The sequence below is a fragment of the Apis cerana genome, linkage group LG5 (genome assembly GCF_029169275.1).
Source record: "Apis cerana isolate GH-2021 linkage group LG5, AcerK_1.0, whole genome shotgun sequence".
Lineage (NCBI taxonomy): Eukaryota > Metazoa > Arthropoda > Insecta > Hymenoptera > Apidae > Apis > Apis cerana.
In genome coordinates this window covers 3,011,373-3,039,109 of record NC_083856.1, presented here as the reverse complement: position 1 = coordinate 3,039,109, position 27,737 = coordinate 3,011,373, and the positions used below count along the sequence as shown (strand labels likewise).

At 37.1% G+C, this 27,737-nt stretch overlaps 1 long non-coding RNA gene across 1 annotated transcript; it reads left to right on the top strand.

Moving 5' to 3' along the window:
- Positions 1–26,198, top strand: LOC133666180 (uncharacterized). Its single transcript, XR_009829931.1, has 2 exons — positions 1–317; positions 21,471–26,198. It is a non-coding gene; the product is annotated as an uncharacterized LOC133666180 (long non-coding RNA).
- The last annotated feature ends 1,539 nt before the right edge of the window (positions 26,199–27,737 follow it).

Below are 27,737 nucleotides of genomic sequence, written 5' to 3'. Positions count from 1 at the left end.
TTCGCGTATTTCAAGAGACGAAAATCTGGGTTTGTCGGTCAGTATCGGGGATGCTGCGCTCCATGCAGCATCCCTTCATCTCGTAAAGTAATTTTTCACGATCCAATGAAATAGTTCTCGACCGTCGTGCTTCAAAGTATCCTTCTCGGCCAGTAAAATAATTTTATTGCGTCTCGATGTGTCTCGTGTTAAAAATCAGTCGTTTCTCAAACGTGTTCGGTCGTAAAATAACGTGTAATAAAATTTTACGGCTCTGTTCGTTTTCGTAGAAAAATAGTGACTTCAATGATCATTCCACGTCTTCGTTCTTGTATTCGGTGAGTATTCTTTAAATTCTTCTTTTAAGTGATTTAAAAAATTATATAACTATTATCGATTTAAATTATGAGATTTAATTTTTATTAGAATGAATTAATAAAAAAAGCTGTTGCTTTTGTTATTATTAATAATAGAATTTATGAAAACATTCATATCGCAGTAAAGTAATATAAAATTTCATTATATTCTTTAATTATAATTTTTTTTCTCGCTAAGTTAAACATTTAATAAAATATTTTTTTAATTTATGTAATATGACGATTATCCGTATAATCACGCTTATTATTTAATTTTTTCAAATCTGATTAAATTTCGATCGAAACTTCCTTTTCTCATAAAACAGGAATAACTTTGAATCCACTAACCAAATTGAAACAATCTCATACTTTTGGCCGATAATGTAATTAGCCGCAAAAACCATAATTGAGGCGTATAATTTAAGGACCTTCTCCGCAAACTTTTTTCACGAAATGAAATAACTTATCCTAATGAAATAACTTTAGCCATATAGGTTAGCCATCGAACGAAATTAAAAGAAAGATAAAAAGAAAGAAAAAAAAAAGAAAGAAATGGAATTGCAGGGAATTGAATTCGCCACTTTGGCATAGAAATTGGCTGGGAAACTTCATTGAAACGAAATATCGAAATTTCCATCGAAACATTATATTCCAACGGAGCAAAGGTGCTTCAGAGTAATATTCGACGCAAAGCAATATCGCGTTACATGCAGTACCGTGTTCGATGCTCGTGACCGAGCCAGTTTAAGGTTAGAATTATTGATCTAATACTCTGAGGAAGCTAAGCCGAGTGTCTACGTCGGCCGTGAACGTATCTTATATTTCCCATACCATCGACCACCCCCAACTGAGCTCAAAGCCTCGAGCTTCGCAACCCCAAAAGGAACCCAATAATTAATCGCGTCCCAAGCGAAACACCCTCGAATAGACGTAGCCTGTCACTACATGTTAAATAGATTCCCCATATATATAGTTAAACCGTATATATCAAATCATATTTCTTTGAAATATGATTGTCAGTTTCTTTGAAACGCTTGAAATACATTTAAGTTTCTTGACATTTATCTTTTTTGGAGAGAAAGAGAGAAATAGAATGATGAGAAACGATAGAAATTCTTTTTTCTTCTTGCTGTCTGATAAAGGAAGTTGTTAGAAAAAGTTAAATTCAATTTTATAATATATTGTTTCTTTTTCTTTTTGGATATATCTTTCTAATAATTACAGGTGCATAGATATAATGAAAGATTTATGTTAAAAATATATAAATTAATTCTCAAGAATTTTGTAGCAATTTATAGATATATTAATATCTTAAAATGAATATCTTATGCTTACTGTTTTTTCCGAATATAGAATAGTATCTTCAAGTTTGAACCATTTAATAATTATATTAGATAATATAATAAATAATTATTCTTTTACACGATAATATCTAATTCTCTGCAAAAATACTACAACAAATTATTAATCCTTACTATCATAATTCTTATGTTTCACTTTACATAAAATATTATAACAAATATTTCAATTATTATAAAAAATCTAATAACGCTTCATCCTTATCTACGAATAATCCTCTTTAAGAGAGTAAGTCTCCGCTAAATAAGACGCATCGACGAAAGAAACTTGAATCGACACTTTGGAAAAGTCGTGAATCAGAAGCAATTAGGCCGCGCGGGAAGCGCGAGCATCGACAAACACCGACAAATTAGATACATACGTGGAGAGGGGTTGAACCTTAGACGAAGTGTTAGGTCGGTCAAGCCAGGTTGGAAACTACGTGCGGCCGGTGATTACGTCGATCGTCGAAAGAACAAACTCCGGATTGGATTAAGCACACGGCTGCACCGGCACCTTCCCCATTTACTGGCCGTGGCCGGCGCCGCCGCCACGGTTTACCATAAAGTTTACAACTTCTGTCAAGCTCCGTGGCCGCTGTAACCGTACTAGAATGACGACAGACCGACCCTTTGGTCGTCGGTGTCCCTCTACGATCCGCACACTTATGTCAACTCACACTGCACCTTTACTTACGTGCTTGTATGCATACGAGGAACAATTTTGGATCGACAAAATGAACGATTTGCGATTGAAAACCTCAAATTGCGTGAATCATTGATGAACAATGTAACCTTAGGCTATTCTAGTCGAAAACGTTCAATGAAGAGAAGATTCTAAGTTGAGAAAGGAAATACAGAATGATTGAAGACATATTAAATTGTTTGAAGATTAGCTGAAGTTCAAAATGGTAAATTTCTTACGAAGAAGAAGTTTTAATGTATTAATGCAATCGTACGTTGATGAATCTTATAAAATTTTTGAAGTTAAATATATATTTATAACGATAGAATAACAAATATCTAAATTATTATCGAATCTCGGATAAGAATCTTTTCTGCATTTAAAATAATCCAATGAATCAACAAACATGCGAAAAGGAAGAAAGAACAAAATCCTTACGCGAATAATCGAGCAGGAAAAAAAAGAATACTAAAAAAAAGGAACACATTATATATCATTAAATATAAAAAAAAAAAAATACGCCAAGTTACCATAACTTTCATCATGGCGAAGCCTCCAAGCTAAGCATAATGAAACGCAACATCCCCCTACAATGGACAGTTCGCAGGGGTCTTTTCGCTAGGGTCGAAGCCACCCTTTCCTTAATTCGCAAGTAAGATGGCAGCCTGTCGGTCGGCCATTTAATTTCACCGCCCCTTCAGGATTTCTTATATGCGTACAAGTTCTGGACTCGAGGGTGGCGTCGCACGGGGTTACAATCAGGGGACGTGAGAACCGTACAATCATCGTCTCCGCACAACATAGCGAGGAGCCGGGATAATTTTCTCAATTTCGCAGTGTCTCCCGCGGGGTCAGTCGTTAAGGGCTCTAAGTGAGATTCCAGGGGTTGAGGAAGGTTTTGGTAAGGGTTAGACCGTAAGATAGTTTGATAGGCTTGGTTGCCAGGAGACCTCTAAGGCCCTTGCTACCTAATGCCGAGAAAGGCTGCCGCGAATATATATGTACTTCGGGCTTATAAGTGATCCTCCCTATGTATCTGTTCATACGGTGCAGCCTATCTATCGGGCAGAACCGGGAAGCAGCAAATATCGATGCAAATTAAATGATCTCTCTATTCTCTAGAGATGCTATGCTCTAAAGATCTCACAATAAACTGTTAACATTTTACAGAGAATTCTGTCTTCTCTTTGTAAAGAATTTTGTAAAGTATCTAAGTATAATATCGGAAAGAGAATTGAAATTTCATGAGATAAGAGAATTTAACAAAGGAGATAAAATTTAAAAATTTATTACTCGTTGGTAAGGGGGGAACAATGGGTGCAGGACTGGGCAAAGTATCGAGCATCGGATGGTCGAAGTGAAACACAATCGAGCGAACTGGAACAATTCGTCGGAAACTTGTTGAACTTTCTTCAACGCGTGCACTGTATTCTCCTCGACGAGAGACTCCCCTCGAAGTCGAATGTACCGAACGAGTATCGAATAGATGCGGCAGACAATGGACGACACGAAGTTGGAATAATTGAAGTAGAACGATAAAATTAGAAACAGCGGCTGAAGATAACTGAAAGTTGCGATATAAAGTAGTGATATATATAAAAAAAAGAGAGAGAGAGAGAAATGATCGTAATTTCACGCGAAATTAAATCGATTATATTTTTAGGAATTAACGAGATCTGAATAGTGGAGAAGCGAGTAAGTAAAGTGTACGTCGTTAACGATTCGCTAACGATTCGCCATGGATTTCTTGCATGAACGATTTTAGCGAGCCGGCATTAATGTTGTATAATGTACTGACATGCATACCTGGCAGACAACGAGTATAAGGCTACAGATACTCTCGTGGCCAATGGCTGAACGTGGTAGCCCTGTACAGAACAGTTTTACCGATAAGACCCGGCGTGTTTAACAGCCGCCGGCTAAAGCGCCGCTCCTCCACCCCCGCGCTCTCTTAACCACCACGTTCATTCACCATGGGACGTGGACTGGGTGTTACATTCTATACACGCACAGAACTACTAAAGGAGATTCTATAAAACTGTTCCAGCTATGACGTCAGAAACGACCGACATAGTCGCGGTTTAACGGTGAAAGTTCTCTCGTTTAGGTAGAAAACGCGAGATTTCTCGTGCTTTTTCACTGTGTTGTAAAAAGAATCCCGATGAATGTAAAATTTTCTGTTCCGCGGTAATTAAAGAGACGTATTTAATTTAACTTTAAGTAAGCTTTAATAAGATTTCACAATGAAGAGCAAATAATAAAAAAAGGACAATTAAAAATAAATAAAAATAGAAGCAACATCGATATCAAACGAAATGAACGAATCATTCTTAATTGGAAAAAAAACGATTAAGGATAATTATCAAAGAGGCGTGCGTGCCTGCTTACACATGCATAGCACGCGTACACATGGAACGAATGTGTGCGAGGAATTCCATTGAAGGCCGGCATAAATCTCGCGGTCGAGTAAAAAAGAAGTTTTCAAGGTTACGCGAGAAAAAGAGAAAAAGAAAGGAGGGAAAAGAAGAAAAAAGAAAAGAAAGGGTTGAAAGGCGGGGGTTTCCTTCGGTCCAGCGGGATTCGCGTAGCCAGCTCCTGGAGCGCAAGAAACGACCTTAGACCTGGATCAATAGAAGAAGGGGGGTTGGTTCTCTCCTAGAGGAGAGGGGCGGGTGTAAGGGGTGAATGAGTAGCGAAGGAGGGGGTAGCAGCCAAGAGGATACTGGCGGCAAGTGGCATGGAAGGGGGTGAAGTGGAAAAATCTTAGGTTTCCCGCACGGTGGCGGAGGGAGACTGCTCGAGGATCAAGGTGGGGGTAACCTTAGACAAGAGGCGTGGTCTGTTCCTATTCTCACCCCCGGGTTTCCACGGAGAAGCAACCCTTATAGCCGACCGTTGGAGGCCATGGACGTCAACTAGAACGATCACGAGAACAGATGCTGAGATCGTGGAAGATAACCGCGGCAATATCCTTAAAATTTTCTTTCTCCCCTTCGTCTTGTTGCCTCTTCTTCGGACGGTCGAAATTCTTCTTCTTTCCCCTTCATCCTTCCTTTCTTTCTCCAACCTTTCCAACCTTCGACCCCTCGTCCGACTCTTCTCGTACATCCACTGAACTGGATTTTCTCGCACCAAGAGAAACGCGGTCACGATGAAATTCAGCACGAACAGAAACCAACACGGCAACGCGCCTGGAACACCGTCCAACGACGAGTCTCGCGGCGGAGCTTTTTTATCGGCTAACCGGTAGACGAAGCTCGAAGAGTAAAACCCGTGGCAGCCGTGCTTTTTTACGGCGCATGCGGGCGTTTCAGCAGGAACGAAGTGGGGGTGAAAAGAGAATCGAACTAGAGCCGCTTGTTTTCCACCCTTCGTCCCGCGGCCTCGATTCGGGTTTTATTTCGAGGAACTCCGAGGGCGCGGATCGGTTATCGATCCGCCGTTAAATCATGGAAAAAGGGAATAATAACGTGACCTAGAATCACGTTAAACGAAGTTTCACGTTTCCTGAACCACGTGAAAGTATCGAATAAGAGTGAATTTAAATCGTGTGCTTTTAAATGATCCAAGATAATGGATTTTTATAGAAAATTTTCCGCCGATATCGAAGGATTTCTTTTTTTTTTTATTCATAACGAAATTATAAAATACAAATACCTATCAAGATACAACGATCATTACAACAATTTTTTAATTCGAAACGATAAAACAATTCATCCTAAATCTGAAAATATCTTAAAAGAAACGAGGTAACTTCTCGTTCTCGAGCTATTTTTCCAAGCAGATCCTAGTTTATTTTCAAATACCGTCATAAACATTTCATACTGTTAATCGCTAAAATCCTCCCTCCCCCCTTCCTCCCTCTTCCCCCTTCTCCCCCGACAAGTCGAAATCGTTCCACAAAACTCCGTTTATAACGGCGGTGCCGTGCCGTTGAACAAATGGATCACAAACAACGAGACCAAACCGCTTGGCAAACAGGAATCCGCGTTGATTGCCTCTCGGATCCCGTCAAACAGGGGAAAAAAGGTATACGAACGAGCATAGAGCGCACGCGGTTCCCCTATGGAAACTTTAGTACAACGAAGGTAATCAACGAGCTTATCGACATGTAAATCGTACGATTCGTGACACGGACTTCTGATCGTGCGTGGCGTTGCGCGTACGTGTTGTGTCGTGCGCGAGAGAAAGAGGGCGAAGAGAGAGCGAGAGGGAGTCGCGGAGGGGGGAGGGGTCCGTGCAACGATAGGCATTTACACGTGCAAATGTGGCAGTACGAAACGTTCATACATTTCGGTTACATTACCGTAGACATCATCGGATGTGTTGACGGGAAATACGAGCATAACTCAACCAAGGCTACCTGCCGGGATTTCGCGAAAATCTCCCTCTCTGTCGGAGCTACGCTAGTAGTTCCTCCGACTACTACCCCCGCCCCTTTCTCTCTCTCTCTCTTATGACACGCATCACGCATTTTCTCTCCCTCTCCTCCGCCTGATCTCCAGTACACTCTCCTCGCGCAATACGTGTGTACACGTATCTCCACCTCTATTTATCTCTGTCTATTTCATTCTCCGCACACTCCCTCCCCCTCCCCCCTCCCATTCCTCCCCTTGGCGGTGGCCGTTCTCCCTCGTGGTGCCGAACCCCTTCGGTTCCTCGCGCCCCCTCCGTTCCTCTCCACCTCCGCGCTGTCCACCTCTTCCTGTCTCTCTCTAACGTTGCCCTGAGTGATGACGTCATTTCCTACGGAGCATTATACATCTCGCAGCATATTTCCGTCGACCGATTAAGATTCGGCCGACGTTCGGATGGAAAATGAGATTTTCTGGAAATCCGGAGCCCACTCATGGTTTCGAGTGTCGAACACGAGATGGGAAATAGAAGGAGGAGGGGAGAAAAAATGGGTAAATTTGACGAATTGTAATTAGATGGGATAATGGAATGGAGAGGGTGTAAGGGGGTGACAGAGATTTACGTGTGTCGAGATTAGGAGCGAAGGAAGTGGATTCATTATAGCGATGGATAGTTTAATTGCTTGAAGCTATAAAAATTTATTAGAATTTTATTAAATTTGTCTTGAAATATTAATTTGTAGTAGCAAATAAATCTCCATCAAAAATCTTCTTTTTTCTATCTATTTTAAGATATTATACAAATATGTTACGGTAAATTATATAGAAATAGTTTTGTTCGCTTAAGAGAAAGAAGGTATTTGACTATTTAAAAACTCTTTCATGCCGTTTAAGCATGAAATTGTAGGAAGAATTTATTAGAGAAAATGAATTCGAAGAATTTCAAACGCATAAATGCAGATACCACATCGTTAAAGCGAAAGTTCTTCAGCTTTTCATAAATTACATAACAATCAGGAAACATATTACATGGAAATAGTCTTTTTCAAGCAACTATTTCGTACTTGGTGTTAACATTAAGAACCACATAAACGTACATTCGTACAATTTGCAATCTAAACGGTGAATGCAATGCTTTTATTGTTATGGGTACGTAAAAGGCGAATTGCCATGTCCCTTTCTATTTGATACAGTGGCAATTGCTCATATAATGCGAGATGACTATTGCACGATTCGAAAGCAATTTGTATCGAACACTTTTAAAGTTTCCTTTTAAATATTTATTATCAAAATTCCTTTTCATTAATATCGATAACATTCGAAACTTTCTGAGTATTTTTTATTACATCAAAACTATTTAGAAAATAGAAAAAATTTAAAAAAAATATTCGAAATCAATTATGTACTTATATATTTTTATTGAATATAAAATATTATTATTGTTTATTTATTCAAAATGATTTGGTAAATAAATAACTGCTAATTAATTTTGAGCACCGTCGTAAAATTAAAAGTGAATTTATGTCCAAATGCTTTTTAAAGATGATAAATGTTTAAATATCGCGAAAAGAGAAAATTTCTCGCGGCGAAGAAAAGATTTCCTACTGGGGAATTCGTTTTACTTGGTTTCCGACGAGCACATTTGCACTTTTACTTAACGCTCAACGATCCTCGAACGGAGCAAGCTTTCTTTCAACCTATTACCTGCGAAACGACCATCGGATTACTACACTGTAGTCTTTCTAGATTGCGCAAAAGGAATACTCCAATAAAAATAATAATACGATCATCTTAAAAGAAAGAAGAAATTGCTGAAGATTAATTGAAGGGAATCTTTCAATCATTAAAATTAAAAACATCATCTCGATCAAAATGTTAGAAATTGTGCAAAGAATTATGTTTATCGCTTTTTCTTTTTTTCATAGATTCGTTAAGTAATTTAATTTAGAAAATAAAAAATTATTATTGTAAAATCTTCTTTTAACAAAAAAATAAAAGAGAGATTACAATTATAAAATTAGATTTATTTAATATTTGATTATATAAATCTCTTCTTAAAAAATTCATTTGTCATCTAGAAAGTGAATTCACATATAATTCTCTCTAATAATTCTTTCGTCCTATCTTTCTTCTTCCTTCAAAATACGTAATTAGAATGAATCATACCATACTCGTGCACGAGTTAAAATCCGGTCACGTAAAGTATTAATTCAAATTCCTAAAATAATTTCAGCGTCCAAAAATTCGTCTCATTTGAATATTCTCGAATATTCAATATCCTCGTGAATCGTAAAACTAAGAAAAGCGAAGAGAAAAGACTCGTAGTTGATACGAGGTCAACAAGTTTACCAAAGAACCCGTTTGCCCTGCGATCTCCGGCAAAAACTTGTCGCCACTGGTCGGAAACTTATCAGCGCGTAATTAACGACGAAGCAAAGTCGTGTCGTGGCAGGGCAAAAAGCCTCTCGCACGGATACAATCCCGTAAATTTCGCGGCCGGGCCAACCCCCTGTCCAATACCGAGCAAGAAAATCCCTTGTTCGCTGTTTTGCACGCGTCCTCGACGCGACGTGTTTGCCGGAATCAATTGTTGTTTCGGGGTTTGTTTGCGGCTGGGCCGCGCCTCCCAATGAACCAGCGCGGAAATATTACCGCAGCAACGCGAGAAATTACACAATCAGCGTAACTGTAACGCCGCCGGATCGTGTAACGTTGAACCGAATTGCGAATCCAACGACGCGGAGGGTGCCTCGTGGTGATGCATAGCTTCCTCAAATCAAAAATTCCAACTATCGCGTGGTTTTCAAAGATGCGAGAAGTCTATTCGAGAGCGTCAAGAATTTTTGAGAATTACTTTCGAGAGAGGAGCTGAAGAATTGAAATTTGATTAGGAATTTAATAATTGATCCAATAAGTGTTTGCAACGTATTTCGTCCTATTTTTTAAATTTTTCTATTTTTAAGAGCACTCGTGATTTTTTAAGTGTATTTGTCTGTCTCAATTTTTGTTTCAAACTCTATGATACAATATTGTGTACATATTCAAGAACTTGACTTAAGAAAGATTTAATATTACAATAAAATTTGACAAATTTTATTCTTTATACAATATTATTGATAAATGAAAGTGTCTAAATGAAATTATTATTGAAGAAATCTACAGTATATCATCAAATTAATGCATATACATATACATATACTTTCAAAAATCTTTATTAAAATTAGAAATCTAATTAATTAATATAATACAAGTTTAGAAATGCCAACTTGAAGCAACATATATAATGACAAGACAAGCACAATACACACGATTCGTTTACCCGGTAAAGCCATCAGAGGAATCAGAAACAATAATCACAGAGAACTTTAGAATGAAAGCTTAATTAATGAAATGAGTATCTGGAATAGTCTCTCTCTCTACTTTGACAGGAGAGAATTAATTAATTCTCCGTTAATATATTTAGCAATATATCCTGACAATTTAAAAATATTAATTATTGCAAAATGATAAATTTATTGAATCCCGAAGCAAATATCAAATATCGCTTAATTTTTCCTTACTTTCATTCTTCCGTTAAAATCAATGAATTTTTTGTCTAATATCTGGAATCATTGATTCTAGTAAAAAAAAATTATAATGAAATATAATTTCATTATAATTTCATAAAGACAAGCTACGACACTAAGAATTGTTCGACATGGAGCATACTTTGGCTCTCGTGCTTCAGGCAAAGATTCCAACTCATGGATAAATGCCAGAAACCAGAATCCTCGAGGAGCGTGCACAAAAACTAGAAATCGACGGGTCTTACCCGCGCGCATCCGAAAATCCCACGGGACACCTTCTGCTACCGGAATCCCTGGACCGCAGAATCCGGATTTCGAAGAGGGTAACTCCTCTTAGCGAGAGGGGAAGAATTTCATAGGGTTCGAAGGTCGTGGGACGAATTCCTTCTCGGGGAACTGGTCCATCCAATGTCTTGAATATCTTGGGACATTCGTTCGCGAATTCGTTCGAAAATTCGGCACATTTCGCAATACCGATTGAATATTATTTATATATTAACAAGATAAAATGAATAATATTCCCTGTTTCGGCATTAGAAATGTCTTTGTCCCGACGATTATTCGGTCGAACACAATCGTTTCATTTTCGGTGTCCATTAATATGAATGCCCATAACGATATCGTCCACGGTGTTCCCCCCGGTGTACGAATAAAAGCGGAGCTTAATTACGTTCCATAATTCAAATTTTCATTCTATAATTAACTCCGACTGGCGACCGAACGGACCGCGGTTGTACACAATTTCACCTACGATCTGACCTCGCCAATTTGAAATTTAAGCAAAGCGGCCAGCGTATTCGTTAATCGTGTTTTCGGCCCCCTCTCCGCCACCCCCATGCCTCCTCCCCCTCCCCCTCCTTCCCCCTCCGTAGTTCGGACACTACTGGTCACCCTCGGCCGTACACATCATTCCTTTCATACGTTTCCAGTCGACACGGACAGTAACATACGAGTTTCAAGAGAATCCAATTAATGCTGACACCTCACTGGATGTCTTTCACCATTTTGAATTTTAAGCGACATAATATGCTGCCAGACACGCTCTGTCAGCCTCTCGAACTACCGACTATTTCCACCCTTAAACGGAAAAGCGAGCATCGTTTCGGGATACTGTAATGAAATTGTCTACTAGCCGTCGAATTTCTTACCCGTCACACCCCCGCACAAGAATTTCAAGCTCGAAGTGATATAAATAGAATGGAACAGACGATAATTGTCGAAAGGTTGTGAACGGATTCTGTTGATAAAGACGTTAAGGGAATGCCGGTTTTATCTTATCCAAAATATTATTTGTCAGACCAAAAGAAACAAAAATCTAAATAAATAAATAAATACAATTTAACGAATACAAGAACAGTGTGAAATCAATTTAAAACCAACGAAGATAAGAGGTGACAAAAAGAAAAGAGAAGAAGGAACCCTCCACGATTACCCCAAATCGCTTAAGCAATTTCCGTATTTAAGGAAGCCGGGGACAAAGACGCGGAAAGGCGGAACGATCCGATAAGAGGATGATTTTTCATCGTCGGCAACAATGCATCACACAAGAGGGAACAATGCCGCAGTTCCTTACCTAATCCTGAAACAATGCCTCGGCCGAATGGCGTCGGCGATTTCGGAAGGTGGTTGGACGGTACGGTTCTCGAGGGTGAGAACCGAGACCCCTTTAGCTGGTCGGATGTTAGTGCTGCTCCAGGGGGAGTGGGGCAGTTGGAAGGTGGAGAAACAGGAAGAGGAGACGGAGCCACGGTGGAAGAGAGTGGAACGGAGAGAGAGAGAGAGAGAGAGAGAAAGCGCGAGGGTGGTCACTTGGCGATTAAGAACACGTACTAACCCTGCCTGGTTTTCCACCCCTGGAGCCTAGGATCAATACAACTTAGTTTCCCGTCTCGCCCCCTCCTTGCACTCCCTCTGGCAACCTCCGACGAAACCCCTTTGTATCACCACCACCACCACCACCACCACCAACGATGTTCTTATGTCGCGGCCGAAGCTGCGCTTCTTACGAAGCCACGGGCCTGCAAAACCCCGCCGGGCTGAATCCGGAACCTAACGGGTGGCTTTGCAGTAACGATAATATAGAAAATTTGGAATTTGACGAAGAGAAATGTGGTTGATTGAAAGAAATTGAGCGTGTAATTTAATAAAAAAAGACGATTCAATTCAATTCAATTTTATCTCTGATTGGAAAATTGATATGTTGATATATATATGTGATATATCAATAAGATTCAATGATCTAATGAAGTGATATAAAAAAAAGGATAAACGTATATAAAGATTGGATACATGATACATTTGTGAAAAAGTTGTACAATCGTTAACGTCTTAAAATATTAACGAGTTGTTTGGACACGGGCCACCCGGTATAGACCGCTGCATGAAAGTGTGAGGATCGTAGGTGTGCAAGTCTTCTTACGATCAATAGAGGTTAGTCGCGCCCAGTTCCGCGGATGAAGGCACCCACCCCTTTTCTAGGCTCTAGGCAGGATGGTGGTGGTAGTGGTGACCCGAGGCGGTCGCCTTCTGGAGGTGGAAAGTCGTTTCTTCGTCTCCTTCTTCTTCTTCTTCTTCGAGGCAGCCGTAAAAGCTCGCGGCGTCGACTCCTGACTGCTGCCTTCTGAACGGCCGAGATTTTCCACCAGTGGTGGGGAGCTTTTCGGTCCTCTTTTCCTCGTTTTCGCCGTAAACACCGTACTCATCCCCTCTCCACCGTCTCCCTACCCTTCGTCTTCGCGTTAAGCCTGGCTATTCGCGTCCCATTTCAACCCGCTCACCCCCTCGTGCACCTATTTTGCGTCTTCCTTTCATCGACCACCCTCGCCCTTTAGTCTCGACTATCTATCTGCGTCTTATCCTCTCCACCTTTCTCCCTTCCACCAAAGCGTCTTCCTCTTTTGCTACCACTTGCTCTCGAGAACAGCATCGTCCTCGTTAAATGCTCCCCTATCCTTCTTGCGTCCCTGCCTCACCCTATCGCTTCATCTCTTCCTCCTTCGTCTTTTGTTTTCCCCCGTTCATGCTTTCCACTATCTTCCCCCCGACAATTCGTCCTTGTCCTTCCCAGTCCTCTTCTTTTGCGCTCCTCCTTCAAATTTGTCTGTCTCTTATTATCCCCATTCGTATCTTTCCGCACTGCCTGCGCCACGTCTTTGTTCGACAGACTCTGCCCATCCATCTTTCATCAACGCTTCTGTTTTAAAAACCCGTCCTTGTCCTCTTCCTTCGAGACGGTTTTGTCCTTCCCTCTCCTCACACAACGAATTCGTATCTTCGTTCGAGCTATTCTCCTCCTCGTCGCCCCCCCTCTCCCCATCCAAGCAACCTGTCTTATATTCCGTTCGCGCCGTACCACTACACTCCTCTCTTTCAAGCCTTTCATTCCCTTTCCACTAGTTCTCTCTCGTTGCAACGGAGCGCAAGCGCCGCTAGTTGCAATTTCTTTGAGTTTCTGGTGCAATATACACATATATAACGTCGAAAATCTCTCGCGAGAAGGAGAAACAATCTCGTGAGATATGGTAATTCAGAGAACGCACGTAGTTTCATGGAATGTTTCCTCGAAGATATTTGTCGATATTTGTTTGCTGAAAAGTATCGTCCTCTCGTGGAAATTTTTGATTTGAGAGATACGAAAATGAAAATGAATTTAATCGACGAAAAATCTTTTAGCTACGTTCGAAAAATTATTCAAGGATGGAAGAGCGCGACTAACGTAATTCTCTTGTAACAAATTTTCGAAAGAGAATAATCAATGATCCAGAAGTTTATTAAAACGAACAATTACCGAACTACAGTAGTGTGTAAAATGTACGGATCGGAAGTACCATTTGAAAGCGAAATATTTTAATATGGTATTCTGTCGAGTACATGGTTTATAAGTACGGTACAGTGCGCCCGCGGTATATAGATTTAATAATCGTGCCGCATAATTTATTTCCACAGTCGCGTGTAATCGCTTTTCCGGTGAATTTGTAATAACGTTCGACCAATTTTACATTATAACGATTCAATATTTGCGCGTAACATTCGCAATAGCGCGATGCTCTTAAAATAAATACATAACAAATAACATATTCGATATATCAGCGTAAACTAATGTATATCTATATTAAAAATTATTAAAATAATCTCATCTTGAAACATTGAAAACCACTTTTCTGAATTAAAAAGAAAACTAAAGTGAAACAAATTAATATCGAAGCCTTCTCTCTTTTACAAACAAAAGATACGAACGAAACTCTTGAATTATCTCTTGAACTCTTGAAATAATTTCACGTAAAAAATGTTCTTATCGTTCAAAGAGGAAATTCCATCGAACGGAAACAAAGTAACGATTTTAGAAAAGATAGTCTCGATTTTAGAAAAGATAGTCGACAAGAACTCATCCCGGAAACGAAGCGTTCGAGGGTATCAGCCAACAAACACCTTGGACCTATAATCGTAATTCGAAAATTTTGTAGGTGTACCTAGACAGCAGGCTCGTTAAGTCAGCCATTTTAGCCGAGTCCCTCGATAGCTTTTCCTAGGGTACCTGGTGCCACCCCTTGGATGAGCTTCAGCCGGCAGCGTGGCAAGCCAACCCGGCAAAAGCGATTAATTACTTTGAGCAATTTGCTCACCAACTCCACTCAGCTCGTAGACCGACACTATTCTCATTTCTCTGTCCGGGCAGCTACCACCCTCTCTGTCCAGCCTGCCCGTCCATCCGTACCTACGTACGTCCGTATCATACGCATACACATACATACACACGCGTATTCTCGCGAGCACAGGCCTCGGGTACACAGGGACAACGGGTACACGCAAAAGACATAGCGACATCGGGCTATATACTTATGGCTCGCGAACGGTTGTAGCAGTACGTAAAGCGTGTGTACTGGTCATTCAACGAAGGTACAGAGTGACTTCCTGTAAAGCTATATACATCCAACCAACGGGCATTCTCGTTCGAGTTGTCGAAGGGGTAGGAGCGGTGGTAGTCAACATCCACCGAACGCTATTTTCCGCCCGAGTACCGGGTGGCACTTTACTACTGGATCGATCGATCGGTGATGCCGACCAGCCGCCTCTTTTGCGATCGCTCGCTTCGAAGGTGAAAAAAAAAGAAGGCGAGAGACCGACCGATTCCTTTTCGTTACCTTCTAAGCAGACTTTTCGTCGCCTCGGTAATCGCCTAATGAACCGCGTAATCTTCGCGCCGACGCAAATTGAATGCCGTCACGATACCGGTACTGCGAGAGTACTCATCGTGATCATCGTGGAAGAATCACGGCGATGGTTATTTATCGTATTTTTTATTTTTATAGGGAAGTGTTAATGGGATTGGTTTATTTATCTGGTAGAAAAGACAGATAATTAATTTATTGATTAATATATTTCTATATCAATATCTATATTTATCTTAATAGAAATAAATTATTGATTATAAATGATATTTCGAATTAATCTAGCTGCAGATAATAAAATCAAAAGAGATTCGAAAATATAATGAGAAACAACTTTATAAAGTAACAAAGAGCTTATGATATATGAAGTTTCTTTACAATATTACAAATAATGTATTCCAACGCATAATATAATTATTATGCTAGTTTTTTAGCATTGTTCTTCCATAATAAAGGATTTTCGAAGTTAGACATTAACTACAATTTGATATAACATGGTTAATATATTGGTAATAATTGAAGGAAACTTGGTCAAATATTTGAAAGATTGCTTCATGATTTCTTACATAATAACAGATATTTCTGACAAATACAAGAAATGTGCTATTTTTTTGTAATACACGTTGATATAATATAAATCTTTAAACAGTCTGAAAATAAATATAATACTATCGATTTGACGTTTAATTTTGACCAAGATTATATTTCTACATATATATGTTTAGAATTTAAATTTAAAATCTGATAACTCTAATCAATTTTATTATATACGAGTTATATTTAAAAGACTGGAATTCCATTTCTGATTAGTCATAAATTGTTTGATATTTTTCGATATTTCGGAGGGAAAAGATATAAATTTCAGAGCACAGATCCGTAGAGATATTAAAGTAATGAGATTAATTAATAGAATAGACCCCGGAGTTAATTCAGAAGCGTGTGTCGGGTTGACCACAGAGTTACTTACAACTGGGATGCGTCCTATATATCTATAGGATATTTCAAAATTGACTTATAAATAATTAAAACAATGATATATATTTGTTTTGAGATAGTTTGAAATTTTTAAGATTTTTCTTCTTGAAATTATTAAAAAATATTAAGAAAATAATTTTATTTATCTTCTTAAAAATTCTTAATTATAATGATACGTGATTAATCCATTAACTTGAAATAATAAAATTTCATTTTACAGTATACAAGTAGCGATACAATTAAACGAATTAAATTAATATAACTCGCGAAATATACTTCATCATTAGTAAGAAAGATGATATAAACCCTTAAGCGATGTTTGTTAGTTACTTTTCCAGCATAGTGGAAGCAAAAGCTAGCACAGTTTTGTTTATGGATAAATGTCTTACTTCCCCTACGTCGGTGGTCGCGGCCATCTTGTTACCCCGCCTTTCCTTGCAAAACCCCTTTCATATTCCCCTGCAAATGTTAGACTACCACCACCATCACCGCCACCACTGCTAGCCCCGTCTTACCCTCTCTGGAAAACGTGGTTCCCCATACCATTCGCCCCACCCTCTGCATCCACCATTCTGACTTATCCCCTCCATTCAAAGGAAAAGCATTATCACCACTTCGTAAATTTCTTTCTTTCTTAAGGATAAGAAATGCACTTTCCGTAAACGAGTCTTGAATCAAACGTAATCGGCTAAAAGAGGAATTAGAAACGCGCTAAGTATTTAAAAAGGTAGTAAAGTTGAAAAGGAAGCGCTTGATCATTGAAAAAAGTGGAAAAGTAATTAACTTCTTTCTCTTAAATTTAATAATTATAAATTAATAAGTTATTTCTTAACTACTTAGAGGATTGAAAGTATTTTTTTAATTTTTATACACTAATGCATGTGTATAATTTAATTAAAATATATCTTAATTATTAATCTTAATTATTAATTAACCATATACTTTTCTTGATTAGTTTATTTTTTAAGATATAATAAAATGTTTAAAATTCTTCGTATCTTTTATCTTTCAAATAAAAGTTCTAATAATAGCAAAAATATATTTATAAAAAAACAATTTAATTTATTTATTTTAATATTAATGGACACAGGAAAAATAATAAAATTTTATTTCTCGAAAAATGCAAGATTATTGCGCAACTATTATATAAGGATATATTTGGAATCTGTTCAAATTTAATATTCATAAATATAATATTAAATAAAAATTCTGTCGAAAAGGAAAAAATAATAATTCGTCTTTCAACAGGTTAACGAGCTTTTATCATTTAACTCTCGTAAAGTCTCGTATCTCGATTACTAGAAATGAACTCTCTTCCCTTTGATTACTTTTCATACACTTATCGCAAAGTGGATTTTCCTTTCTGAGAAAATCTCTCGTGGAAATACGGACATCGTTGAAATCACCTACGGCAATAAAATCTCACGTGCATTGTCGTGCTGATCGATCGCTTGCCTCGAAAATCGAATAAGTAGAAAAAGGTCTGCAGCTGATCCGGCGACCGAATCGCGATACGCTCTGCTCAATGTAAACAGTACCGTATCGGAAACTTTTCTCGAATGTTACGTTAAAAGCTTCGCGTTCGTTTTAGTTGTTGTACTGTTTCTCCGTTTTTAGTTTTCCCGTTGCTTCGTTCATACCATACGAAATGTCGTAATTTTACTTAAGCTATTTACAATAAAAGCTTCTTTCAAAAGATATATTGTTTGAATATAATATTTAATGGATGCAATATTTTTATGACTTTTTGACAATTAAATTACTTTTAATGAAAATGAAATTTAATACGTTAATAAATTTACACATATTAATAATAATGATATGTATAAATTATCAGCCAATTTATAAGTAAAATACATTTAAAATTTGAAAAAAAATATACTTAATTTTTAAAACTTTACATGCATTTTATTTATAATTATCTGATTATTTATCATTTATTTATTCTTTAAAAGTTTTTATGATTAACCTGATTTGAGTTTCCCTTCGTTAGTCATGAGTAATAAATTCGATTCAAATTGATCTCTAAATAAAAATAACAAACAAAGAAAAATATTAATATTATACTTTATATATGTTCTATTCGTTCGAAATTGCAGAATAGAAAAGAAAAATAAATATTAATCGTTTTCAAACTCTAAAATAGCGGTGTCGATTACAATTCCAATAGCGGTTCCAAGTTTATATACGTTAATAATACGTCTGTAATTTAATAAAAACATTAACTTCATCAGTTACATTTGGATACGCGAAGAACAGTTCGAAATAGTTTCGCAACTCGTCAGTGTCGACCACATATTTGAATTTATTTGCGAATGTAAGCAACTTTCCCATGTGCACGAATGAATGAAGAAAGATCACGGACAGGGCAGAGTGAGAGAGGAAAAGTGGAGGAATAGTGGTAGCGGAATACAATGTCAGGTTGGAAGGATTAGAAGGATCCTTAATCGTCGAAACCCAATCCGGCCGGGGAACGGAATGTCCTCATTTCCATCGGTCCTTTCGCTCCCAAAGATACGTGGAATTTCAGCAATAAAGATAAGAGTCTTCGATTACCAGAGGTTTTCGCGCTCTCCGTTTCTCCATTGGTTTTCTCTTTCTCCTTCGTGGCTCCGTCTCTTTCCAGTTTTTCTGTATTCCACAGGTATTCACCGCAGATAAGTCTACGAGAATTTAATGAATCTTTTGTTACAGATACATATAAAGTTTGAAATCGCAATTAAGTAAATATCTGATTTATAAAATGTTATACGTTGAATCGATCCTAAGAAATAAGTTTTTTTTTTAAATATTCGTCTATTTTGACAAACCAATTAAAGATTTTTTTCTATGGTAAATTATTTTTAAAATTCCATGTGATATATTATTATTATTCATCTCTTTGTATATTATCTACATATAATTAAGAGTTTAAAGAAAACTCTTCAATTTATATTAACATATTTTAAATTCCTCATCTTAATAAGAAAGACAACAAATTGAACGAGCTTCTTTTATTAAATATCTATATAAAAAATACTATTAAGACATTGAGACTAAAACAAAAAGCGTCTACTTTCGATGCTTTTAAATCTTTTTATTTTTCACAAACGAAAAAAAATTCCTCCAGAGATACATTTCGAACGAATGATCCACTTTTACTTTACTTCGACGAAAGAGTGTTTCGTGATAACGAGAATATACCAGCATCATCCCTCAACGAATCCTGATACCGAGTTCAGTCCGAACTCCGTGGCCAGCAACGAGATAGAAATCGGACGTGGACCAAGGGGGATGCACCTCCGGTCATAGAAGGAGCGGCAAGGATGTGTAAGGACGTGCTATTGCAGGTGAAGGAGAAGTAGGTAGAACGTGGTGTTCTGGAGCCAACGACGATCAATACCCCAACAGCCCGGCATGTACGAGTCTGTATAACTATACCAGTGTATTCGGTGTACACTGTAAGGGGGGTAGTTGGTAGAAATAGGGGTGGAAACATCCCCAAGGAGCCGATAGTAGCCCATAGCGCTGCCAACCCACCCCATAGTTCCGGCCAATGGATGCCCACTGCGATCTCTAGCTCTGTGCTACGAATGAGGAGCCTTCTCAGTCTGTCTCTTCTATCTGTCTGCATGTACTCTCCATCTTTCTCCGATCCATTTCACTCGGTCTCTCTCGTCTCGTCTCGAGACTGACTTAACAATTAAATGCATTTACACGTTTCCTCCGAGATACCATTCCTTTTTATACGATTTTAATTTGAATCGAGAAAGATAATCTGTCTTCTTCTTCTCTTCCTTTTTCGAATGTTTCTTCTTTGTCCAATTCGATACGAATGTTTAAAATTTAAACATCGTTTCGCAATTTGATGATAACAAATCGAAAATCTGATTGCTATAACGTTTATACTTGCTGTATATCATAATTTCTTCATTAGATATCATTTTCACGAGTCTTCATTAGAAACGAGATTACGAGCAAATTTCTGGATGACTTTTCACATTAATTAAACACAGGCAAATACTCTGCAATAATTTCACGATTGAATGTTTCTTTGAAAATTTTCTATTTTTAATTCGATGTTATCACAAGAGAATAAAGAGATACTCCAAACAAACTAGATAGCGTCTCACGGTTCCATGGTGTACAGGAGAAAGGAGAAGATCTAAAGTGACCTTTAGATCGGGCATTCTATTTATCCTAGGTAGCCAGCCTTCGTTATAAATAACAGATTATGTAAGCTTTGATCGGGCGTTCATGTGCATAAAAAATCAAGCAAGAGACTTCTTCACGCTCCCGTTTGCGTTACATCTAGGAGTTTATTATAGGAAGCGGCAAGTAGAACAAGAAAACATAGGAAAATGCTTGGCAAAATAACAACAAAACAACGTGCTATAACTACACGTAAGCAACTAGCAAATAACCGCGTTATACCGGTCATCTACGTAGCTAACATTATTATAAAATTGAACCATCAAGATGATATTTGATTTTTTCCCCCTATCTTCTTCAAGATCGTTTTTAAAAATTACTTTTATTTCTTATATAATTGATCAAATTATTTATTCGATAAAATATACTTTTTGAAAACTCACTGAAGGAAACTTAAAAAAGAAAAAAAATTCACCTCCACATTCTTCGACTACTTCGAAATCACACGTAATGCAAATCTCTGAATTAATGCCTCCTCCCTTTTCCCTTCGAATCGTTTCACGGACTCGCCCTTGAAAATCACGGCTGACCTTCGAAACAGGAACTCCCCACGGTAATTATAACGATATATCCACCCTTCCGTTTTTAAAAATAAACGAGGAAGCAACTCTTCCTGGTACGCTTGTACGCGTGGCGAAGTGACCGAGCAAAGATCTTCCGCCGTTCTTCCCTCAGCGTACCCCAAGTTTATTACCTGAAGCTACGAATGAATGGAAGGAGGATGATAAAGCGCGTTAAAAGAGGGTGGTAGTCTACTCCTGAAGGCCGGCGAGGGTGTGGAATTGTAGGCGGGTGTCAGAAGGAGTGAGGGAGGGTGCAGAGAAGGGTTTCATTCATGAACGTGTTTTATTGTTTCAGGCACAACGCGAGCGGAGAACAGAGGAGGCTGGATAATAGCGACGGAGGAACCGGAAAGCATAAACCCGCGCAAAAGTGGAAGCCACTTCAAGCGTTTTCTGCGGCCCAACCCTTCCGAAAATTATCCACGGCGACCTGGCCAGACACGTCCTACCCTAACACGGGATGAGGAGCATTCTTTGTCGATATTATACTCTTGAAAAAATTTTATCAAATCAAAAAGATAGATTCGTAAAGAGAGGAACGATTAAACGTTTCTTTAGTTTCGATATAGTGGAGAAAAAATTTTCTTTAAAAGATACAGAAATTATAGTAACGAGAAAATAAGATAATTCGTGTTCCATTGGACATTCTTCATCGATATTATCTGCTTTTGAAAATATTTCGAGCTAAGAATATGAAGGAAAAAAAAAAGTGGTGACAAAATTTGTCTTCCATTTTAATAGGAAAAATATTTTATCTTCTGAAAATATTTTCTTTAAAAAAAGAAGATCTCAATTGTAATAGAAAGAAAATAATACATTTCGTATTTCGTCAGCACAAAACTTCGTACAAAATTCAAAAAAGGAAAAATAGAGAAGATATGCGAGTAAATAGAAGAGGAAGCAAAAGCTTTTAAATTGTGGATAAAACTGGAAAATGATAAAATTCAAAAAGATTGAAAGAGACACGTGTTACATCGTACCGTTGCAGTTTTTATAAAGAAACAAAGAAAAATAAATCTATCTTCGAATAAAAATTAAGGAAAAATCTTAACAAACGATTTTTTATATCGAACATTATCAATCATTGAAACAAATAATGAAATAATATTATTCTAAATTACAAAACGCGATTCGAATTATAAAATATACAAAAGAATTTCAGGAAAAACTTGAAATTTTCATTTCGAAACAATAAGAAACAACAACTTGTAAAACTTTTCGCAAAATTCATGATGATATTTATTGGAAAGACAAAAATTTTATTTGACGCAACGCCATTACATAAATGTGGTTGTGCTACTTTCAGCATTGCCACGCCCCTGTGCTGCAACCTTAACTTCCGACACCACCTATAATAAACCCTTTAAGCTCCCATGTGCATCGCATACTCCTCCTTTTCCCCGTCCCCTATATCCAGGGTCGTCCAAAGTTCAAAGTTCTTTTGACGGTCAGAACTTTTTCCGTTTCATAAACTGGCTCTGGTACAATCCCTGACAAAGTTTCTTTCGTGGAACAGAGCCATCTCGAAATTACCACATCGCGGCCTTCTCCATTAAATTTTCCCAAGTTTTTCGCAACAAAATCGACACTTTGGAGAATAAATTTTTGAAGACACTCGTTGAATAAATTGGAATTTATTCGCAGCTCAAACAAGAAAAGAAGAGCGATAGTAGAAAGCGATACAAATTTTTTAATAGAAGTATCAATATTCGATATCAAAATTTTCAATCGATCGACCAATCGTATCAAAATTATAAAATCTTGTTATTTTAGATAAAGATAAGAAGAATTGATTCACTGAGGATGAAGAAGTACGTTCACATTGAAAATTTATTAGACAATAAATAATTCATTAAGTAACAATTAATGAAAATATATAAAAATAATAACATGTTTCGAAGAAAAGAATTATTAAACATCAATTACTATAAAATATTCAATAAGAAATCAAACTCTAACTAACTAACAAACAAAATTACCAACACAAAATTTTGAACATAGTCAGGGAACAAAAACAAGCATGCTAAAAATTTCAATCGAAACGCAAATAAAAAGAGAGTGCGAAAAAGCTAGAAATTCGACAACGCAAACACATTGCAAAAAGTAATTCATTTTGCATAATCTAAAGTTAAAAAACGATCCCAATTAAAATTCTAAACACGGCGAAGGAGTTTACAGTTGGAAGCATCGAAATTCATCTCTGGCAGGATTTGAAAAGGCACACGCTATAAATTTCCGGTGTAAAAAAGGCGGCAGAAGGAAATATCTTTCCCTAGGCAAGACGAAAGAAAGAAATGGCCCCGGCTTTCCAATTAGCATTCTTACTCCTGCCGCTGCAGGCAAATGTCGGCTTTAGGGGGTGGCGAGTGTGCAACATAAACCGCGCGATAAAACGCCGCTGGCACGTGTATATCACCCACACATACAGCCACTTCTTTTTCATTTTAGTTTCTCGCACGGCAGGGTAGAAAGCGGTAAAGTAGAAACGGCAGAAACACGGCCAAGAAGAGTTTATAATGCTCTCCTCGCGCTGCTCCGACACTCTGCCACTTCGCCGACTAACTGCAGGTGGTTCTCAAAATTTCTCTCCCGTTTCACAATATGCTTCCTTCGACTTATGATGACATCTTCGATCCGCAATATCGAATTCATTATTTGGAGAGCTTGTATCTCGTTGATGCGATAAGACGAAGATAGGAGAAAGAATGAAACGATATATATATTTTTAGAATGCAAAAGTGATACAATTGTGTAATCTAAAAATGTAGTAGAGATATCGTTGAACTTTTGATTTGATCAGGAAAATTGATGCAACTGGAGATGTTATATCGTAATCTAATAATATATATTTAATAAATTTACAATTCTAAAAAAGAAGAAATTTCAAGAAACGAAAATAATGAAATCTCAATATTACAAATTACAATATGATATCAAACAATTGGATATCAAACGAACCACGATCAAAATTCAAAGAATTCTCACAAGAAATCACACAAAAATCGTGCATCGTTCTCATTCTCTCTTAGAACCATTCAAAAAACATTCAATCATCACTTTAACTCATTCAAACGCAACACCATTCAAACCAAAGAACAGAAAAACAAATTTCAAAATATCCATAGATCGATTCACATAATCGTTTTTTCATTATCTCGTCTCATCTCGTGAAGAAAGGCAACTCAAAAAGACTATTCGCAAAAATCAATTCGAAACGAAAGATTCGCATTCTCTTCCTTGAAAATGAAGAGTTGAGAGTCACGGCGGTGGAGGAGCTCGGTATTTTTAACCCTTCGCGAGAAATTCACGCCACGAAGACGTCGAAAAAGCAGTGTCTCGGCTCACGGTTCGCAGGAGGGATAGCTGGCCGGTCAAAAGTTTCGCGGCCGCCACCCCCGCAGCAGCCAGTTCGTTTTTCTCCCCTTTTCTTCAACGGCGGCGACTCTTAAGCGGCGAGAAACCGAGAAAACGCGCGGAGTCGTCGACAATTCCGGCATGCGGCCCGCTAATTATTTAATTATTTATTTACCGAGTTCATTCCGCCGGATTATACTTCTCCCCTCCCCTCCCCCACGGCAAGTTTCATTCTTTATCGCGGCCCTATTAGCATGCAACCAGCCACCTATTGCCCGGCTACCTGGCCGACTAATTGTTTACTAAGCGGCCCTTTGCTGCCCGACCTTTTCGCGCTAATCAGCGGACCCACGGTTTTAAACAACTTCCGCCGAGTTTAAACGACACCGCGACACGCGGCCATACTTTATTCATGCGCAGACTATTCGCCACATTTCTGTAAACCACTGCGCCCTATTCGCTTTGTGCCGACGTTCGACTACGATCCAATGTTAATTTCCAACTTTGAATATCACTATAGTTTTCTGGGTTTCAGTTTAAGACCTTTCGACTGAAATATATTGTATTTTTGGAATAATTTTTATTTTGTCATATGTTATTAACTATGATTAAAAATTTTGATATTTTGGAAATTTTAATTTTTATCGTAAAATAGATGTGAAAAAAAAGTTGCGAAATTATATAATTCCATTTTATAACTTGAATATGAAGTGTGGACTCCGTTGGTTAGTACAATTTTTGTCATAAAAATCTTGCAAACATTTGTTACATTTGACGGTTGGAACAGTGTATTCGAAACATTTTTGTCAATGCTCATGCCCATCAGTTAAAATTGGTATTATTATATTCGCCGATAAAGAATCAATTATCCAAAAATAATTTCATTAATGTGGAAATCAAATTTCACGGCCAAGGTTACAATAATCGGTGAAAAAGAAGAGAGAATTAAATCCGTCCGTTATTAATAAAATAATTACTGTTATTAAATAATTGTTTGATGTAGATATTAATATATAGCGGAATATTAATACCATGTGAATCTATCGGAAAATTGAAGGTAAGAATGTAAATTATTCGCTGAGCTGTTATTTTCGATAATTTGATGCGGGAGGCAATTGAATGAAAGTGGAAATAATTAAAAGTGGCTGTGTCAACGAAAGGGAAATTAATGCTTTAATTGATGGGACGGTTTTAATAATTTTATGAAGCGCGAATATCTCGTTCATTCAAACAAACTCAATAGCATTAATGAGCGTGTCGTTCTCCTCAGTGGAAGGTAAAATATTTCGTGGCTGCGAATAAACGTGAAATTTTGCGGCGTACGCGTTAAACCCGTATCGTTGTACAGAAATTATTTGATTAAAAATTAATATTTATTTCCGATCATACGCGCAACTAATTATTTGTGCAACAATCTTTTGGTTTCATTTCAACACCTTTTATATATCGATGCGCTATTTCCAGATATTTTTGTAATATTCGTTATACGAGCACAATTTGCACAAATTAATCGCATTGTTTCGGTTTGCTTTCTAATATTTTACGAAATATGAATTTTCGATAACATTTTGGCAAATATTAATCAATAAAAATAACACATTGTCGAACGAAATTGGAATAACTGGAAGCAAAGAAGAAAAATTGAATAAAGATTTTTGGAAACAAGAAATATTTATTCATTTTCAACCTTTTATATCAATAATTTTTTAATGCTTAATTATTTTTCTTGAAATTAAAAAGCAACTTTTTATTGTCTATTGTTGCAGCATATATTCTAAAAATTGTCTAATGATTAAATATCAAATTATAAAAATGTTTTGTTCATGAAGTAATATAATTTTTAAAAAATCAATATAATAATTTCGAATCTTTACAAAAACTTTGTACAAAACATATTTTATACAGAAAACATATTGGTTATTCAATGCAATAATGACAGAACTTAAAAAATTCTTTAGTTATTAATATAGAAAAAAATTTTTGTCTGCATTTTTTATAGGTACACTATTATAAATAAGATTTTAAATATTAAATTCAAATGTATGTATAAACTTTTTGAATAAATCTATCAATATATAAATTTATGATATCTCAGTTCTGAAGAATAAGATATAAATAAAAAACAATAAAATACGCAGATGAAGCATCATTTGCTATTTTACATATTAATATATGTAAAAACATGAAAGATCAACAACCTTTCTCATTCAATATTCCACTCTTTTTTTCCACAAATTAAATAATAAAACTTCTAATATCTAACTTGTAGTATAACTACAAGACGCATAAAAATAATCTAACTGATTTTAACACAAAGAATCTACAAGATTCGACCCTCCCAACTATAGTATTCTTTCTCTAAAAAACTCGATAATCGAGCTACTGCAGCTGGACCAACATCTGCTGGACCGGTTGGTCATCTTGCGTAATGTCCAGTTTGGAATATCGCCTATCTCTTTTTCTCCTTTTTGCTCGCCAACGACCGGTCCACGACTGGTCCAGGATGCTGGAAGAATTCGTTCTCTGACCAGTTCGTCCAGTACCGGTTCGATCGTGTCCAACCATTCTTCGACAAAGGGAGAAGACTGGTTTTCAAAAACCGTGTCTCCTTTGAGTGTCATCGCGTCTTCGCATGATCCACGTGAACAGTCTGCATTGTGGTCGTGAATGGGAACGGTGATGAACATTGTCGGATAAGGTAAGTAATCTCATTGTTTTTTTATCTTGGCGTGAAAGAATTAGAAAATTTTATTTCTTTCTTCCATTCTGAGTGATTTACGTATGTTTGTTGATATCGTGAAAGATAGACTGTGAATGTTTGTATTAGATATTACATCGTGAGAAATAGACTGTGAATGTTTATATTAGGTATTTAATTATTTATCTGCCGAATGTACTTGCATGAGATAATAAGACACATAGATATACATTATATATACTTGAAGAATGAAGATTTATATTTAGATATTATTCATGTAAAATTTAAATTTGTGTAAATGTTATAATAAAATGGGGAAAAGATAATTTAGAATTTATTGTTTAGAAGATTGATTGATAAATTATTAAAGCTTTAGATTAGAAATTAAAGAATTAAAATATACGAAGTATTTGTATAAATGAAATAGTATATGTGTATTGATTAATATGTATTGATTAAATTGCATATTTGTACGATTGCAAAGAGTGATGAAATTCATTTATGAATATA